Raw genomic sequence first — 17,856 nt, forward strand, 5'->3', positions numbered from 1 at the left:
TGAACATCCTCTAATGATATGAAATCTTACTGTATCTTAGCCTACTCTTGGGGAGTCACACTTGTACATCATATGTGCCCCCAAAACACTTACTGAATTGAATTAGGCAACTAGAAAAGACAATCAACAACCTGTGAACAGACATGATCACAGGACCACAACTTAATGTAGTTCTTCAACTCAAAGTAAATCTTCATTACAAAGAGCATTTGTGGAAGCCAAAATGAAACCCATTTTCTTAATGATAATGTCAAAAAAACAAATTACCAAGCAAACTACATTGTATACATTTGGGCGCCTTCCCACTGGCACACAGCTCAATGATCGATGAAGAAGGATGCTCTTTATTGCCAAACTGAACTGACATATGCTTAGGAGCAGCAAGAAAGCCCAGGGAAGATATTATGTTTCTTAATTCCTTTATGTAAAGTCACAAACAAATAGCAAAAACCTTAAGATCACATTTTTAAAAAGCATTTCTATGAGTCTAGTCCAGACAGTCAACTTTCAATAAAAAACAAGGAGTGTTTTTCCTTTAAAATATTCATGTTACCTAATCTAAATTAGACAAGACTAGAATTAGACTGTGGGTGGATAAACCTTTAAAAACATAATGAAGAATTTACCTCCATACGATTTCATGCAGATTGTCTTTCTTTAGTAGCAATATGTGTTTGAATCCCACACAAAATCATTATTCATCTACTTTTACATACTTTGTTTAATGCTGGAATTTACTTGTTATACCTCATTACATGTTAGTGGAAAACATGAATCCCTGTTAAAATTTTTATTGGCAAATTGCTTTATGAAGATTAAAATATTATATATGAAATAGCTTCCATGTCTTTTGATGTTTGGAAAGCATCAAAAACTTTACTAAATTAAAGAATAAGTCATCTATAATGAGCCAAGTAAGGGGAATAAGGAGTATATCACTTTTTCCAAAAGACACATCCAACGTTCCATCAATTTTGGTCTTTAGAAGATAAATGAAGAAATAGGTACCCAACTGAAAAATATTATTTTATTGTTGACCAAGTTTTAGGTATATCTGAGTTTTTACTGAACTTAAAATACTTTTTTTTTTTTTTCCTCATTCTTAGCCCTCAGTGATTCAGGCAAATTTGAAAGTTAACTCTTTCAATCCACTAGAAGTCAGCTCCTGAGAAAAGAGCAGGGTGTTGCAAAATTGCAAGCTATTATTTCAGTGGTGCTCTATTTTTATATCCAGGTTGCTGCTATTTAATGTCACTTCCAGTAGTGTCTAATTTTCTTGCAGAGGAGACCAGATACTGGCAGCGTTTGACTTACCACCCACTTTATGGCTCAAGTCAGCCAGATTTGGAGATTCTTTTAACATTTTCTTAAGCAACACACATGTAATTTGAGGAAACTGGGAATATTTTATGATATTTTCCTGATATCACTGAGATCTTTCTGGGGACATTGGTTTCTAGGAGATACCAGAATTAACACAGCCATGAGGGACAATATTGCTTTATGGATGTAGTAATTTCTAAGTATCTATGTTTTATTTGGATCTCCATGTTTTATTTTTTTTTAAGTATGCAATCTTCTTAATAGTAGTGTTTGATTCTATATAGAATAATTTGGGCATTTACAAATACATTGTACCTTAGATTAATTCTGCAAATAAATTCATTAATGAATAATTATCTTTTTGGGCACAATATTTCTTTTCTGTAGAATCTCTTACAATAAAGAAAAGTATTGCCTTTCCTCTGAGCTTGTTTCACTTGAAATTTTTCATGTAACAGGAAGTAGCTTAGGGTTAAATTTGGTGTTAAATGTGTGGCTGACCTTTTTATTATTGATGGCAAAGCAGTATGATTGAAATGTGGTTTGCCTTATTATAAAAAGATATTTTTATTCAACAAGGAACACAGATTATAATGTTTTATCATCATCATGGTGAGATGTGGTTTTGTTTAAGTGGTCACTTTATTTTTAGCTTTGCTATCATTTCTAAGAACACTCCAACAGTAGACACAGTAATCACTAAGTATAAATAACAGATATAGCTACATCAACACAGGTGCTCAGATAGCAAGTTGACAGTAGGGAATTACATTTTTAGTCATTCCATAAGCACAATTTTCACTGAAATTAGGAACAAGATGTCATTAGGGACTTAATTACTTCTGTGAGCTTGGTATCCTATTTGGGCCTCTGCTATCAACTTTTGTCTTCCATACATTTCTTTTTTTTTTTTTTTGAGACGGAGTCTCGCTCCGTCGCCCAGGCTGGAGTGCAGTGGCCGGATCTCAGCTCACTGCAAGCTCCGCCTCCCGGGTTTACACCATTCTCCTGCCTCAGCCTCCCAAGTAGCTGGGACTACAGGAGCCCGCCACCATGCCCGGCTAGTTTTTTGTATTTTTTAGTAGAAACGGGGTTTCACCGTGTTAGCCAGGATGGTCTCGATCTCCTGACCTCGTGATCCGCCCGTCTCGGCCTCCCAAAGTGCTGGGATTACAGGCTTGAGCCACCGCGCCCAGCCGTCTTCCATACATTTCTATCATCTCATCTTAATTTTGTCATCTAACTGTAAATGTTTGAGCTTATTTTTATCAACAAGTGTTTTTCTTAATACCTAAGAAATATTAAGTGCATTAGAAACTTACAATGACAATTATAATAGTAAAAAAAAAAAACCCTTCAATTAATTAAGCACTTATTATGGACTAAGTACTGTATTTGGTGTGTTACTTAGAAGCTATCTCCTTTAGTAGTAATACAAATATTGTATGAAACAGATACCATTATTGCTCTAATTTGATAGGGAAGAACTTTGGCAGGACTAAGTAACTAGCTCAGTGTCAAATTCATACTGGTGGGCAGGAATTCTCTCCCATTTTTGTAAGGATATCTGTGAAATAACTTTTTTTTTTTCCCCTGGTGATTAGGGTTAGTTACCTAAATTCTACATACCTCAGTTTTCTCAGTTCTATGATGGGAATGAAAAAACTGTTGAGGGGAAAATGATAATGAGTTAATAATAATGAGATTATAATATATGTAGAACACTTAGTCCATGGCACATTTCAAGCACTCACTAGATGTAAAGTCACTTGGTCATGATGGCGATGATGGTGATAATGATGATGACTCCTTTAGCTTTCGACTGATCTTAGCTGCAGAATCCAGGGCTGAGTATGAGCTGAAACTATCTCTTTCTTCCATGTCCATGATATTTCAGTAGAGATGAGCGATTAGAACAAAATGTGAGTGAAACACAACTATTCTTTATTCTTTTTTTTTTTTTTTTTTTCTGAGATGAAGTTTTGCTCTTATTGCCCAGTCTGGAGTGCAATGGCGCAGTCTTGGCTCACTGCAACCTCCGCCTCCCAGACTCAAGTGATCTCCTGCCTCAGCATCCCGAGTAGCTGGGATTACAGGTGCCTGCTATCACACCTGGCTAAAGTTTTTGTATTTTCAGTAGAGACAGGGTTTCACCATGTTGGTCAGGCTGGTCTCGAATTCTTGACCTCCAGTGAGCCGACCACCTTGGCCTCCCATATTCTTTCTTGATGAATTGACCTATGCCTTTTTAAACAAGGACTTGCTGATTATACTGTATGCAAAACAATTTGCACATACCAAATCTCATCTGATGCTCAACATGAACTGGAAATCCCATACTTTACTAATAAAAAGCAGACACTCAAAGTAGTTATGGGGCAAGCATCAAATCACAGAGCTTCAAGTGGTAAAGAGGAAATCAGAGCCAGTTTTCTGACTTTGCCCATTATTTTTTTCAGTACACCACCCCATTTAAATTGTGGAAAATTCGCTAGTGCTCTGTTCTCACTGGCCTCATGTAACTTTTAATTTCAAACCATTTCTGGATGCCTATGCTTCCTTCTGGTGCTTAATGAACTTGAAATGTCATCTAATGAGAGTGTTGTTAACCTCTGGCCTCAGGCTCTGATGACTCTTTCCGACCTCTTACTTTCCTTCCCCTTTAAAAATTATTATTCTATTATTACAGGATGTCTGGAAAATAAGAAAGAAGTCTAACTCCCACACATTACCATTCCTCAACCCTGGTTTTCCTTTTTTTTTTTCCTTCGCTTTTCCTACCATTCATTTCACAAACATTTGTTGACAAATAAGCGTTGATAATTCCTGACATGCTAATTATTTTGCTAATTGCTGGGAATAAAAGAAACACTAATTGAGTATCTAAACTTGCTGTTTGATCTTCCTACTTCCTTTCTATCTCATTTCCATTAACAGGGCTGATTTTTTCTCTGAATTATTTGAATTGCATTGCTAAAACACTTTGTTATTTCAAGCTAATACAGAAACAACCTTTTCACACATACAATTGTCTTTTCCATCCATTTATCTCAATTAATGAGCAAGTTCATAAGCATGCTATTTATATTATCTTTCAGATTTTTTTTGGCATTGAAGTCACTGTTTAATCTTTTAAAGTTCATTTACATACTCTGTAATCCACTGAATCAAAACTAACAATCTTTTTAAACGGGGTCTCTAGTTTATTCATTATTATTCTGTTTAACTTTCTTAAAAATTGCCCATTTATTTCTCAAAACTCTATAAACTATCAGTTTAAAGCCAAAACAGAACCATAGAAGTAAACACTGTATTTCTCTATCATACCAAAGTCAATCAAGAGTCATTCTTCTCTGTAACTCTGTTTGGTCTATGTTGTTTATGCAAGGCGCTTATCTTTCGTGTGGGGAAGGCAGGCCCAATATTCACACTACTTCCCTCAAATCTGAAAGTTTTCGGTGTTCCCTTGTCCTCTTCCAATTCTCATGTGTAATTCTTGACATGTCTCTGTTTTGATAATAACATCCTTGATCTAGATCTTGGTCATTTGGAACTTTGCCATACTGTAATAGTTTTTAAAGAGTGATTCTCATATAACACTGACATCACTCATTTTTCAAGAGGAAACCAATAAAATACAAACAGAAGATGAATTTCAAATGATCCATTTTTGACCTATTTTAAGCCGATAAGACCTAAACCTCTATGAATAAGATTAAACCATCCCATAAGTATTTGTAGTGAGTTATACAGTATGGGTAGGTATAGACGGAGACAGAAAAATTCTCTTTTTAAAATTATAATGCCCTTATGAAGAAAATGAAGTGATGTGCTCTTTTTCACTAGGCCTTCTAGGAATCATGCAGTCAGGTATAAGAGCCACCACTTCATTCCACTTATTTCCCATTCCAATAATGTAGAGTGTGGTGACATTGAAAGGAAGTGTTGAATAGTATATCTTTTAAGTAGAAATAACATCAGGAAACTCAATCTGGTCATGAAAATGGAAAAAAAGAGCATCATGACACATTCTCTCTAAAGAAATGGCAGCTACTAGAAATGGAATGTGTTATGTTTATGAGAAAAGGTCTTGTCTCAGAAGGTATACTGCTTCAGCACACACAGCAACAAATATTGTCATTTATGAAGTATGATGCAGGTGAAATAGCCAACGCTCCCATTTTATACCACATTGCTCAGACATTTATTTATATACTATAAAAATTCTGCATTCTACAACTGAATGACTTTGTAGAAGGCTTAGAGTAGATATACAAATCAATTAAGGGATTGAAAACATGCTGGAGAAATGTAAACTTTTTTATATATCAATTTAGGCTTTTTATATATGTAGTGAAATAGAACATAGAATTGGAAATAAGCTACAGCAACAATGATTTAGGCTAGATAGAAGAAAGGATGTCTGGGGGGGGGTTACTGTAAAATTGCCTCTGAAAGTCATTGGTTGGGATAGTTTTATTATGATCATTTGAGTACAAGGATATAAATTAGAAAAGTTATTTTCTAGCCCTATTTTTAAAGAAACACCAGATTAATATAATTATTAAAATATGGATTGATTTTGACATAAATATCAAATATAATAAAATAGTCATAAAGCAAGTTACGACTGTAAAGTGTTTGTTGTAGGCATACTAATTTGATTTTTTTTAAAGTTATGATTTTTTTCCCATATAAGTAACACTGTGACAGCTTTACTCTTTTTTTTTTTTTTTTTTTAAATAAGAGGATCTCCAATTTTCTGTCTGTAAAGCACCCTTCTACTGGACATGTTCATACTTCATTATGCATAATTATTATTGGAAGGCAGGATGATGGGATAAAAAGATACATGAATTATGAATCAGGGCACTGTGGCTCTGCTGTCATCTCTTCTGCTAGCTAGAGGTGTGACCTTGGACAGGTCACTTTTAAATCCCATTTCTCAGCTTCTTGTAGGCAAGCTCAAGACAGTGTTAGAGGAGACGATCTCTTACGTTCTTTCCTTCCCTGACATTCCATTTGGAGATTTTAATTAAATCATAATTTAGGTAAGTCAGTATTTTATCTTTCACATATATAAAAAGTGGATTCTTTTTCTCATATTTAAGGAGTTTTAACACAAATTGTCACTGAATAGTTAAAATGTATCAATATAAGTTATTCTAGTATAAAATTTGAGAATAGCTAATATAGCAGATGGTCACCTTGTACTAAATAAAAACTTATAAAGAAAACACTTACTTGATTTCTTATGATTCAACTGTCAAAATAGCTCTCCATCTTTCACTTAGTATATTTTGTGTTCATCTAATAGATTTGAAAATGTACATGAATATTTCTTCCCTTTATGTACCATTTTATTTCTGGAAAATGATTTTTATTATAAATATTCAGAAATACAACAGTATCTTATGCATTATAAGTCCATACTTTTTCAGTCATTACTAAAGTTCTTTCCTAATATATTGTACATTTAAACATTTAAGATTACCTTAAAGAGACTACAGTCAGGTGGAAATGTAATTTTACGATTACATAAAGTAAGGACACAAACAGTTTCCATATGACTGGAGTGATTTCTGACTGCCTTAAAAGAGTTATAATGAGTGTCAGTGTCATTGAGATTGACTTCAGTTATTCAAAATATTACACAAAATGTGACCTAAGCAGTGAATCCAAGAAAATTAATGTAAACTAAATTCGATTCCGACACTTAAATTTCCAAAACTCAGATTAAATACTACTTAGGAGATAAATAATTCCTGAAATTTCACGTGTTTACTTTTTTAAAAAAATGAACCTTTTAAGCTGTACAGGAGAAGCTTGACATATGGTTGAAACTGGCTTGGGTAAAATAATAATAAATTCAATCTTCGTAGTTTTAAATGAGACACAAAATACTCTTTGGAGACTGATTATTAAGCAAAAGTCACTCGGGTGCTTTCTACTCTCCCTCTTGGCACAGGAAGGTAGGGTAGGAATTCATTTACACCTCACACTGATGTGTGAGAAAATGTATTTGTTTCACGTTGTGCCAAGAAATAGGAAAACTGATCTGACAGCTCAATTAATAAATAAGTTAAACATGAAAAGGGATAAAAATAAAATCTTACTTTATGGAGGAAAACAGTTAAATCTATATGGAGTCTATTTTAGAACTGACAGTTTGCTAAAACGAATTGACTCACAATTTTCTACTTATCAAACATTTTCCACTTCTGATTTTATGGCTTTGCTCTAAAACCTAGGAAGTCACCAACTCAGGGCAAGATGCTAACATTTATCTCAATCTTTCTCTCTCTTCAAAGACCGCCTCAAAGCATAAAGATAGTCCATAGCGTCTTACCTAGACAACGAGGAGCTGAAACGCCAAGGCATGACACTGCTCAACACTCAGGCTAGGAAAGAAGTCCGTCCCCGTTGGTTTCTCCAAAATCTAAGTTCCCATTTCGTGGTTGAGATCATGGCTCTATTCTGAGCAGTTTCACGCAGTGTGTAATTCTAACGAAAACACCCTCTGCAGCTGGAGGGAGCCTCAGCTAAGGCAGGATTCTGTCAAGGCATTCCCAGTGACTTCTGTCTACTAAATTCAGACTGAGGTTTTGCAAAAGGGGCCTCCACAACCAGGCCCAGATTGCCTGGAAAGTATTTCCTGCCTCTGAGGAGTGTGCATGTACGAAGAGAGGGGAGGAGGGGAGAGCCCAGCCGCCTGGGCGTTTTAGGAGTTCTGATTTTACACAGAACTCAAGTGAGTTTTGTCAGAGCTCTTGAGGTGATTAGCTGGAGAGTCATAAAGTCCTAGAGCTTTTTCTATCCCACACTGCTTATGAGAAAGAAAGAAAAAAAGAAAACATAGTTCTCTCTCCATCCACAACCTTTCCACTATATTAAATGTATATGCACAGCTTGATCAAAATGCCTTTGCTTGCTCTCATTTCAAAAGATCTTTTAAGAGAGCAAGATGAATTTAGCCTTAATACCATAATTCTTCTAAATGGTAAAACCTTTTTGGAACGTGACTTAAAATTGGAAATGCTGCAGCTTTTCATTTGTCCCTGAGACCATCTGTAAGTAAAATCCCAAGCATCCAGTTAATAGAACGATTTCTTCCAGATCTCTCTGATCACAAGAATCCTTCACAGAATTAAAATAGTTTGTGTTATGGCAAATGCAGCAGCACATTACCTCTAGTCAGAATCCTCCAGTTACAAAAATCCAGTGCTGGAGCAAAAGACAGGCTCCATCTTGATCGTATTAGAGTCTTGCTGACATTAAACACTTACAACTGCTTCCATCTAGCATGGCAGCATTCCTGAATCACATCTCTAAAGCCGCTCATAGTATCTGCATCCTTCATCCGTCACAAATTTTGTGAACTATCATCTGTTTATCTTTTCTGCTTTCTTGTGCCTCCCCTGAATGACTTCCTTCTAGCTGCTCCAGGCTGGGAATTTGGACTACCATTTGGTTTTGATTAAAACCAGACAGCCAACTCTGGAGAATTTAGGGAATAAGCTAATGGAAACTGCAAGTATGGCTTTAATTAGTGCATCAATTAATAATAGATGTTAGCTCGTCTTATAATAAGATGTCACAAATACAAACACAGAGAAAGCTGAAGTCGTTTCAAGAAAGAAGCTACACCAATTTTCCTTCCCTTATGACCCAGAATCCTCTTTAGAGAATGTGGAAGGAAAGAAGAGGGAGGTGGCCTTGGGACATCCAGGCTGTGGAGAGGCCAGTAGAGCAGCTTCATTGTTTATACCAGGGAAGCAGGAAACGGCATCTCTGACTTTAATTATCTTGCTTGGTGGAAATTGCTCAGTAATGTCTCCCTTCTACTTTATTTACGATCAATGGATTCTGCTGCTATTTATGACTTAAGCATTTTGTTTTTGTTTTTTTTTTGGTGACTAATGATCAGATCAATTATTGGGTCTACGTGCTTCTTCCAAATTTCTAGAAGCTTTCAATAATAAGTGCAAGAATAATTCCAGTTGGATGTGATAAAATGAGTAACATATAATAAGAGGTAAAAGACATTTTAAACTTGTTGGCCCTAAGATCCGTCCTGTTCTTCTCTGAAATTGTAAGTAGTGTTCATTGTTCACTGTAATTCTCCATCCCTGTATGTCACAAGGGCCATCTTGTAGTACTTTCTGAAAATATTGGGTAGGTGATCACTCAAAGATGCCCAATGTTCTAACTACTATTTCTTTCCCTGTTAGATGACTACAATCTCTCAAAGTTAATGCAAATCATGAACCATATTGGACACATGTTAGATGGCAAGAATGACTTATACTATGCATGAGTTTGAAGATGAGAAGTAGTCAAATGAAAACATTTGCTCAGAAGCAGTTTTAAAAGTTTAGATCAAAGTCTTATTGACTGAAAACATGAGCATTTAGTTTTCTTGAATTTAACCTTCAACCGTAGGCCAAGAAGGAAGTCTGTTGTTCCATAAATTCTTTAAAAAGTATTTATATTCATATTCAAAGTGTTTCTACTGACACGATGCCTATTTAATCTTTCCAACAATTTTGTGTGTATTCTTAAGTTTTATTTTACAAATAAAGTATTGAGAAGTAATTTTTTCACAGTCAAATGACAGAAAGTGCCCAAGTCCACACTGGAACTCAGATCTTCTACCTCCAAGCTTTGTGCTTTAATTTTTTCTCCATAAACTGCCTCCCTTGACTTCCACTTAATTTCTTTATGAAATTGGGAAGACTTCTTAAACTCTATGAGTTTCTTATACTTCTTTAAAAATAGAGACAATTTCACATAACTTACAGATTGGAAAGCAGGATGAACTTCATATACATAAATATTTGTGTATTTATGTTTATTTCCCTAAGAAAAACACTGGAGAGCAAAGGAATGAGAATTGATATTACATCTTTCCTAATGTAGCTTCCTAATGTAAAAGATATTACATCTTTCCTAATCTCTATCTCTGTCTCTGCCTTTATTACTGATATGCAGTGGTTACTCAATATTCTATCAGCACCATGCTAATTCTTAGCTACATTTTACTCATGAATACTGTATGCTGCCCCATATAATTTAGTTTCGTTTCTATTTATATTGGCTTGGGAAAACAAGAAAACTCTGGTCACAAATGCCTTTTAGATATCTAGAAACTCTTATTAGTAAGTTTCTCGTTAACATACCCTTTTCTACACAACAAATACATTATGTTTTCTTCTATTAATAGAGTTACTTCCCAAATCTTTAATTACTTGTATTTATTTTTCATTGTTCAGTTGCTTGATTCCAAACAAATCTCAGATCTTATAGTCTTATAAAGGCTTTACCAAATATAAGTATAAAGATAAATAGTGAGAAAACTTCCTAAGTTCTTAATATTGTGTCAGGAACATTGAAGGAGTTTAAAATATTTGTCCCCTTCTTTCTACTTGCAAATCTAAATACCAACTTCCTTAAATGTTTGACTATTACTCTGTACTGGATCAGCTAATCAAATAAAGGGATAGAGACAGTTAAGAACTTGAAAACAAAGTATGCAGGATAGGAGTCTGCTCCAAAACTAACAGCCTTTGTGACCTGTGTGAGTTACCTAACCGGGGTAAGGATGTCTTAGCTTCCATAACTAAGAACTGTCACAATCCAAAAAGCTAGTCCTTATAAAGTCATTGGCTAGAATTATTTTTACACTTAAATTATTCCCTTTTTTAATGTTTACATCTCTCTTTCAGGTATTTAAAGATCCTTTCTTTTCCTTTTTTTTTTTTTTTGAGACAGAGTCTGGTTCTGTTGCCCAGGCTGGTGTGTAGTGGTGGGGATCTCAGCTCAAGGCAACCTCCGCCTCCTAGGTTCAAGCAAATCTCCTGCCTTAGCCTCCTGACCAGCTTGGATTACAGGTGCACACCACCACACTCGGCTAATTTTTGTATTTTTAGTGGAGACAGAGTTTCATCGTGTTGGCCAGGCTGGTCTCGAACTCCTGACCTCAAGTGATCTGCCTGCCTCAGCCTCCCAAAGTGCTAAGTTTACAGGCGTGAGCCACTGTGCCTGACCTAAAGATCACTTTTCTACTTAGGTACTTTTACCTAAACAATAAGCATTAGCTATGATCATTTATCTAGTCTTTCCCCAATCGTTTTCAGGAAAGTTGAATCTGGACTTCTGTATAGAATTATTCAATGTCTCTAATGCAGTTCAAGAACACTTTATGTAAAGCAAGATCTATCCTTTGAAAATGTGTTTTACTCTTTTATGAAATAAGTAGCAACATGATTAATTCAGTACCCACGTTAGACATTTGTGATATTATGAGTGGAAGTCAGCTTTTATGTTTTCCATTTTTGTTAATGAATAGGTTTATAATAGCAATGAACTTGAAATTAATACATCAAGAGAATAAATACCTTCAAAGTATTTTGAAATATCTACATGCTTATGGTTAGTGTAATAAATGTAAGAACACTTTGTCCATGAAAATTATTCCTCTAAAAATCTCTAACAATTTGCTTGTAATTAATGAAGTTACTATATTGGAAGCAATAAAAATAGAATTTATCAGTTTCTAATTTATTTTTTCAGTAAGTTTTACATGTGTTTTCTTTTTTAAATATATTATCAAGCATATTTATGTATTTATTTTTATTATTTAAATTGTAGGGTACATGTGCACAACGTGCAGGTTTGTTACATATGTATACATGTGCCATTTTGGTGTGCTGCACCCATTAACTCATCATTTACATTAGGTTTATCTCCTAATGCTATCCCTCTCCCCTCCCCAGATGGAGTCTCACTCTGTCGCCCAGGCTGGAGTGCAGTGGCACAATCTCGGCTCACTGCAAGCTCTGCCTCCTGGGTTCATGCCATTCTTCTGCCTCAGCCTCTTGAGTAGCTGGGACTATAGGCGCCCGCCACCATGCCTAGCTAATTTTTCTGTATTTTTAGTAGAGACAGGGTTTTACCATGTTAGTCAGGATGGTCTCGATCTCCTGATCCCATGATCCGCTCGCCTTGGCCTCCCAAAGTGCTAGGATTACAGGCGTGAGCCACCGCGCCTGGCCCTTGTGTTTTCTTTAAATAAGTTCACTTGGACAGACACATCCAGACCAAGAAAAAACATATAATTTTGTAGTTTATATTCAATAAGCATCATGTGCATTATTAGTTTATTGATCAACTTTGTCAAAATTTTGACATCACATTTTGGTAACCATGTAGTATTCACCTGAAAGCACACATTAAAAGAACACACCAAAGTTTGGTCTTAAATTATCAAAAGTAGCAAAATCATATAAGCTCTCCAAAACCATTGATTCCTGCTTTTGGGACTACTAATGTTGATTATCCCCCTTCATTGAAAATTATTACAGTCCAAGAATAGATATGAAAACAAAGTTATCTTGACAAATTTACAAGAAAAAAAAAACCCATCAAAAAATGGGCAAAGGATATGAACAGACACTTCTCAAAAGAAGACGTTTATGTACCAACAGACGTATGAAAAAATGCTTTTCATCACTGGTCATTAGAGAAATGCAAATCAAAACCACAATGAGATAACATCTCACACCAGTTAGAATGACAATCATTAAAAAGTCAGGAAGCAACAGATGCTGGAGAGGATGTGGAGAAATAGGAATGCTTTTACACTGTTGGTGGGACTGTAAACTAGTTCAACCATTGTGGAAGACAGTGTTGCAATTCCTCAAGGATCTAGAACTAGAATTACCATTTGACCCAGCCATCCCATTACTGGGCATATACCTGAAGGATTATAAATCATTCTACAATAAAGACACATGCACACATATGTTTATTGTGGCACTATTCACAATAGCAAAGACTTGGAACCAACTCAAATGCTCATCAATGATAGACTGGATTAAGAAAATGTGGCACATATACACCATGGAATACTATTCAGCCATAAAAAAGGATGAGTTAATGCCCTTTGCAGGGACATGGATGAAGCTGGAAACCATCATTCTCAGCAAACTATTGCAAGAGCAGAAAACCAAATACCACATATTCTCACCCATAAGTGGGAGTTAAACAATGAGAACTCACAGACACAGAGTGGGGAACATCACACACTGGAGCCTGTAGTGGGGTAGGGTCTAGGGGAGGGATAACATTAGGAGAAATACTTAATGTAGGTGATGGGTTGATGGGTGCAGTAAACCACCATGGCACGTGTATACCTATGTAACAAAACTGCGCGTTCTGCACATGTAACCCAGAACTTAAAGTATAATAAAAAAAGAAAAAAGAAACTTAGCAAATAAAAAATAATACTGACACAGACACGAGAGCATATATGTCTTAGAAGCAATGGGTCTGCCTGCCTGTCCCGTAGGGCTAGGGTACCATCAGAAACACAAAGATTCCAAGACATGCAAGATTTTGTTTAGAGAGGTCTGTGTGTGCCCTGCCCATAGAGGCTGAGGCTCTTCCTCTGTCAAAGCTTCTTTTTAATGTGAATAGTTAAGCTGACATCACCATGTGCCACCCTATAGTCACCACCCTTGTTATGCCATAATATTATCTGAAATCCTCATTTCATGGCCAAAAAAAGGGGTCCATATATCTTTAGTATGTTCAAGAAATGTTCCCATCTCTTGCCTGATTATCCAGCCCATCAATGAGAGACTGGTTAAAGAAAATGTGGTCCATATACACTGTGGAATACTCAGCAGCCATAAAAAGGAACAAGATCATGTCCATTGCAGGGACATGGATGGAGCTGGAAGCCGTTATCCTCAGCAAACTAACACAGGAACGGAAAACCAAACACTGCATGTTCTTACTCATAAAGGGGAGCTGAACAATGAAAACACATGGAGACAGGGAGGGGAACATCACGCACTGGGGTCTGTTGGAGGGGCTGGGGGAGGGAGAGCATCAGGGTAAATCACTAATGCACGTGGGGCTTAATACCTAAGTTATGGGTAGATAGGTGTGACAAACCACCGTGGCATACATTTACCTGTGTAACAAACCTACACATTCTGCACATGTATCCCAGAACTTAAAATTAAATTAAAAAAAAAAACAGTTCCCTCGCCGTGGTTGGCTTAGAGCCCACAGTCTTCAGCTTCTTTTATAACTCTTTCAAGTGAGGACACATTTTCTCCTACACTCACTGCTCCCCTGGGAAAGAAGGTGCAACTGCCCCTCTTCAGTCCCCTCAAAATGTATCTAGATTCCTACTCCTCAGTAAAAGCTCTGCTCTGGTTAAATCTCTGCCTTTTGAGATTCATTCTAACTAGTTCCTCATCCCATACGTGACAAGGCAGCACTGTGCAACATTCTCAGCCCCCCATTTGGGGGAACGAGGCAGGTATGAAATGTGACAAAGGCGTGTGTCCTTGGAACAATATTTGTTCCAATTTCTGTTAAAGCCTTTTCTGTGTTTCCTTTCAAATGGAACCATTTGAGAACCTCAGTATACATACCAAGTGAAAATGCTTCATATCTATCCACACATTCAAGTGATATTAACTGTGTATTTACTGTGTGCATAGCACCATTCTATGTGTATTGTCAATTCAGCACCCACATTCGACATGTGTCATATCACAACTGCACCATTTTTTCCCAGGTGAGGCCCTCAAATGGTTCCATTTGAAAGGAAAGATGGAAAAGGGTAAATTTGTACTTTAACAGAAATTGGAATAAATATTTTTTCAAGGTTACGAGCCTTTGTCAGAAGTTTATACCTACTATTTCCATCACCCTCCAAAAGGTGGGATGAGAATGTTCCCTGGTACTGGGCAGTGGGGTATGGCATCAGGAGCTGCTGAGAATGAATCTCAAAGGGCAGAGATTTAACCAGAAAAGGCACATATACACCATGGAATACTATGCAGCGATAAAAAAGGATGAGTTTGTGTCCTTTGTAGGGACATGGATGCAGCTGGAAACCATCATTCTTAGCAAACTATCACAAGAACAGAAAACCAAACACCGCATGTTCTCACTCATAGGTGGGAACTGAACAATGAGATCACTTGGACTCGGGAAGGGGAACATCACACACTGGGGCCTATCATGGGGAGGGGGGAGGGGGGAGGGATTGCATTGGGAATTATACCTGATGTAAATGACGAGTTGATGGGTGCTGACGAGTTGATGGCTGCAGCACACCAACGTGGCACAAGTATACATATGTAACAAACCTGCACGTTATGCACATGTACCCTAGAACTCAAAGTATAATAATTAAAAAAAACACACATTAAAAAGGTAAAATTTGGAAAAAAAAAACAAACAATGGAGAGGAAATCTGGGATGCCTCATTAAACACAATCTTACAAACAATGGAACGACTTTGGCCTCATGTAGCTTAAATGGGTGGTAAGGAATTGGTAATCAAGAATAAATATAAGGTCAGGCACAGTGGTTCAAGCCTGTAATCCCAGCACTTTGGGGGGCTGAGGTGGGAGAATCACCTGAGGTGAGGAGTTCGAGACCAGCCTGGCCAACATGGTGAAACCCTGTCTCTATTAAAAATGCACAAATTAGCTGGGCGTGGTGGTGGGTGCCTGTAATCCCAGTTACTCAGGAGGCTGAGGTAGGAGAATCGCTTGAACCTGGGAGACAGAGGTTGAAGTGAGCCAATATTGTGCCATTATATTCCCACCTGGGCGACAAGAGCAAAATTTGGTCTCAATAAGTAAATAAATAAATAAATAAATAAATAATAAGTAAATTATGTAGTATATGGACAATTGCTAGTGAAAACAGAAAATGCAGGGCATGCTAAGGAGGGTGTGGAATGAGGGTTGAGAGGCAATCATGTTATATAATTAAATAAGAAACACCAGGGTAAGCCTCACTGCAAAGGTGGCTTATCAGTAATGACTTAAGAAAAGATGAGAGCGATGATCATATAGATATCTTGGGTCACAGAGTTCCAGGTAGAATGAACAGATAGTGCAAAGTCCTAAGGAAGTGTGTGCCTGGCGGTTTCCAGAAATAGCAAGGGAATTAATATGGCTAGAATGGAAGAAGAGAGAGGGAGAGAACTAGAAAAATATCTCAAGTTGTTAAGGAAGAGAAAGTTAGGTAGTGTCTTATAAGTAAGTACTTTCAATTTGATTCAGTGAAAAGTAGAGCCCTGGAAAGGTTTTGATCGAGATGTGGCAAGATCTACTCTACATTTTAATAAAATTACTTGAAAAGAATTTAGAGGCAAAGTAGCGAGACGAGGTCACTATGGTAATGCAGGTGAGAGAGGATGGATAGTGACTCATGTGAAGGTAATGAGAAATATCAGGTTTGAAGCTGTTGTTGTTGTAGTTCATGCCACTAATATTTGTTGAAGAATTAAATTTGCTGTATAAGAAGAAAAGAAGAGTCAAAAAAGCTTTTTGAGCAAGTGAAAGATGGAGTTGTCATCAATTGAAAAAGGAAATCCCAGAGATAAAGCAAGTCTTGTGAGATAGAGTTCAGAATTTTAGTTTTGGGCATGCTGTATTTGAGATGTCTATTAGAAATTTCTAGGAGAAGTTTTAAAGAGGCAGTTGGATATATGAATTCAAGTTTGGAAAAGAGATCTGGGTTAGAGAAATACATTTGGGAATCTCAAACATATTTGCAATTTAAAGCACAAAATTAGGTGAGATTGACAAGAGAGGGTGTGTAAATAAAATAAGAGGACACATGCCTAATTGGCTATTGATTTAAGAAAGCATAGGTCACTGTTGATATTGAAAAGAACAAGTTCAAGGAATGATACGGAAAAAAATAGCATGGTTTAGAAGAAAACTGAAAGCCAAGATTGGAGACACAAATAAAGGAAAGAAAATACATGGCGTGGTAACTATCTGGGACCATGAGATGCTTTCATTAGGATGGAAGAATAACAGTGTATTTGCAAATTTTTGTTCTGTTATTTTTTTTTTAAATTAATATGGTATCTTCCCAAGGGGGAGGAGAGAAAGTATAAAAATGTTGAAGAGTGAGGAGAGCATAGAAATGTTGAAGAGTGAGGAGAGTATAGAAATGTTGAGGAGTGAGGAGAGTATAGAAATTTTGAGGTGCATTATTAAGTAGGAGACAGGGGATGGGATCTAGTGTAAAGGGGTTGATTTCAGATGGGAGTGTGATGCATGTGAAAATTTTAGTGGATATTAGATATCATGATTCAGTCACTCAACAAATCTCAGCTAGCCACCTTCACAGTTGTTACCTATTCTATTTATTATTATTATTATATTATTATTATTGAACCAGAGTCTCACTCTGTTGCCCAGGCTGGAGTGCAGTGGCGCAATCTGGGCTCACTGCAACCTCCGCCTCCTGGGTTCAAACAATTCTCCTGCCTCAGCCCCCTGAGTAGCTGGGATTACAGGTATCCACCACCATGCCAAGCTAATTTTTGTATTTTTAGTAGAGATGGAGTTTTGCCATCTTGGCCAGGCTGATCTTCAGCTCCTGACCTCAAGTGATCTGCCCGCCTCAGCCTCCCAAAGTGCTGGTATTACAGGCGTGAGCTACCTATTCTATTAAAACAAATTGTTTTTGTTGTTGTTCTTC

The 17,856-nt window shown here is 36.7% G+C and overlaps 1 protein-coding gene across 6 annotated transcripts in view; it reads right to left on the reverse strand.

Moving 5' to 3' along the window:
- Positions 1–17,856, reverse strand: part of DLC1 (DLC1 Rho GTPase activating protein) — a 522,133-nt gene that overhangs the window by 420,022 nt on the left and 84,255 nt on the right. For 2 of the 6 annotated variants that reach the window (XM_065518893.1, XM_065518889.1), the window contains exon 1: positions 7,673–7,922. The exons of 3 other annotated variants lie outside the window; for them this stretch is intronic. The gene's annotated coding sequence lies outside the window, so the exon portion shown is untranslated. Of the gene's footprint in view, positions 1–7,672; positions 7,923–8,511; positions 8,748–17,856 lie in introns of those variants that run through there. One more of the 6 variants, XM_065518892.2, reaches the window with a different exon arrangement.

Source organism: Macaca fascicularis, chromosome 8, assembly GCF_037993035.2.
Source record: "Macaca fascicularis isolate 582-1 chromosome 8, T2T-MFA8v1.1".
NCBI lineage: Eukaryota > Metazoa > Chordata > Mammalia > Primates > Cercopithecidae > Macaca > Macaca fascicularis.